General features: G+C 37.1%; 1 pseudogene; it reads right to left on the bottom strand.

Moving 5' to 3' along the window:
- Positions 1 to 494: 494 nt before the first annotated feature.
- LOC100951224 lies at positions 495 to 995 on the bottom strand (annotated as a pseudogene).
- Positions 996 to 3,118: the final 2,123 nt, after the last annotated feature.

The raw sequence follows: 3,118 nt of genomic DNA, 5'->3' as shown, positions 1-3,118 counted from the left end.
TGCCAATATATGATTTTGGTAGGGGTGAGCAGACATCATTCCATTGTTCCCCTGACATTATGGTGACCTTTTGTGGAAGCCATTTGACAGTTTCTTTTCTTTATCCAAATTATTTTATTCTTATTTATAATGGTTTTCTCAATTTTTATCACAGTGTAAATTGTAAGGTTTCTATTCACAAAATGGGAATAATTTGTTTCTAGTACATAAATAACTCATTTTTCTATCCCAAATGAAGATAAAATCAACTTCTCACAAAATATATATTAATTCAACAGAATTAAGTTTCCTCTATCTCCACTTCATGCTTGAGGATTATGAAGCATCTATGCAATAGAGCACTAAATTCTGTAATTTGGCTGAGAATGATCCCAAATTTCCTCTGGTAAACATAATTTCAGCCACAAATAAAGACAAAAGACAAAAGAAATGATAAGTTCCAGAACACTTCTAGTCACAAATTAATAATTCTTATTTAGATTTATAGAAAGCATTTAACTGCCTAAAACTTGCAGAGATAAATGGCCATATTTGAAAACAGGTAGAAGAATCAAAGTAGAACATAGGATTGTAATATGAATCTTGTCTAGCATTACAGAACACAGTAAGAAGGTATGTATAGTCAGTCCCACTGGAACCTGTAGTCACATTCTTATACACTGATTTATACTTTATACAGTTCCACTGGCAGATATCCCTCTTCTTCAAAGCATAAGAAACTGCAACTTCTGACTGATCCCAGCATTTCAAAATTGGGAACTCTTGGTTCCCAACATTAACAAATGCATCCACAAATCTGGATTATTGACTACAATGAAAGTTTCTCTATCTTTACTATGTGGCTGATGATAGCGGTAGAGCACAGGCAAAAAGGCTTGGAAACAATCAATGCACAGTGAATCTTGTCTAGCATAAATGAGAACTTCAGATTCCTTGGACAAATGGTTAGGAGCTTCTATATTAAAATCTAATGAAACCATCACTGCCTGTGGAAACCATCTTTCAAAATTTCTTGGCTCAAAATAATTTCAGAACAAGTGGTCCTCATGCCAGGGTCAGAGAGGGCGGACGCCAGGGTCAGAGGGGGCGGCGGTGAAGGCTGTGGCCGTCCAGCAGGTATCCACTACCCATAGGAGCAGCAGAGTACCACCAGGACAGCCACGGACCAAGCAGCCAGGATGCCGGAGAAGAGCGCGCGGGGACCAGAAGCGTGCAGAGAAAAAAAGGAGCCTGCGCAATCCTCATGCGGTTCCCAGAACGCAGCGCTACGAACTGAGTGACTGGGGCTGAGGGCTCAGTGTGTGCGCGCAAGAGCTCGCACGGTTACCCCCCACCCCCGCTACCTGCAGCACTGGTCCAATTTGACAGTTTCTAATCAGATATAAAATTCATATAGCCTTAAATCCCTATAGAACCACGTTTATAAATTATCGTGTGGAAATACTAGCACAATTGTATGAGAAGGATATGTTATGTTTAAAGACATTTATTCCAATAGCAATGTTGACAATAGGAAAAACGAAATTAGCCTCAGTGTGCATTATTGTAGGAATTTTTAAGTGAAATATCCTACAGTGATGTGGGTAGCTTCTAAACGTAACAAGGAAGAGCTATGGATGCTAGACATTTTGGTTGTTGCCTTCACTGCCTGATACATAGCAGGTACACGTAATAGGTATTCAGATTTTTTGAATAAATGTTTATGTCTGGAAATACACTGACAATTCACTGTTAAATGAAGAAACATATTTAACATATTTAAAATGTAAAGTATGATTTCATTTAATAAACACACACATTTGTGTATATACATATATTTGTGTGTATGTATGTTTGTATACACCAACTGGTAAAAACGTGGAAAATGGAATTAAAGACAAGGAAACATTTGTATTTTACTTTGTATTCTTGTATGTAATTTTATTTTTCCCCAATACATCATTAATTTTAAGTTTAAAAACTTAAAAAATAAGTTTTTATTTTTGAAATTTATAACAAAATTAATTATGTCTAAGTGTAATTATTTGTTTCAAATACTTAGAAGTAGAATTACTGGATCAAATGTAATGGGGGATATTCTTATCCCCCAGTCCTCAGTCCTCCCACTTTCATGAAGGAGAGGGAACTTCCTTCTCTAGGGAAAAGTAAGAAGACTCAGGATGGCTCTTATATTCCTCTCTCACACCTCCCAGGAGGAGGTCACTTATCTGATTAGAAAGCTGGGAGAAGGAATTGAGATGGGGTGGTCCAACACTTTCTCAGTAGTCTCTGTTTCTGCAGGCAGGAATCTTAAGCAGGCCTTCAGGTTGGGGGTTAAGTTAAAACTAGGGGCACCAGAGTGGAGCATGATTAAAGCTATTGATCAAGTGCATTCTCCCTTTCAGTCTTATGTACAGTAGAGCTGATGTTTTTTACTCCCTTCATTTAACACCGTGGTCTATCTCATAACTTAATATATATGAATTTGAGAAGAGAGGAAGGTTATTTATTAGCTCCCAGCCATCAAAAGATGATGATGTGTAGATTTAAGTTTTTAGATATACATGTATAAAGCTAAAATTCCTTTTTTAGAATTTGTATTCCCACCATAAAGTGTATATAAGTTCTAATTTTAGCACCTTCCAATTTTGGGCATTGAAACTTTAGAGAAATTTTTGGCCAATTTGATAATAATCTTGCTATCATTTTATTTATTTATTTATTTATTTATTTATTAGACAGAGCCTCAACCTGTCACCCTAGGTAGAGTGCCGTTGCATCACAGCTCATAGCAACCTCCAACTCTTGGGCTTAAGTGATTCTCTTGCCTCAGCCTCCCTAGTAGATGAGAGTAAAGGCACCCACCGCAAAGTCTGGCTATTTTTGTTGTTGTTGTTGTTGTTGTTGTTGCAGTTTGGCTGGGGCTGGGTTCAAACCCACCACCCTCGGTATATGGGGCTGGTACCCTACTCACTGAGCCACAGGCAGTGACAAATCTTGCTATTATTTTAATAAGCACTTCTTTGAACACTTGTGAAGTAAACATTTTGGGGGTTTATTGATTATATTTCCTATTTTGTGACTTATCTGATATAATTGAAATGTTATCATATTGACCTAGATATTGTAAATATTTCCC

This window comes from Otolemur garnettii, unplaced genomic scaffold (assembly GCF_000181295.1).
Source record: "Otolemur garnettii isolate 467f Iridium unplaced genomic scaffold, OtoGar3 scaffold00368, whole genome shotgun sequence".
Classification (NCBI taxonomy): Eukaryota; Metazoa; Chordata; class Mammalia; order Primates; family Galagidae; genus Otolemur; species Otolemur garnettii.
Note: the sequence above shows the minus strand (reverse complement) of the source record. Positions and strands in the feature narration are given on the sequence as shown.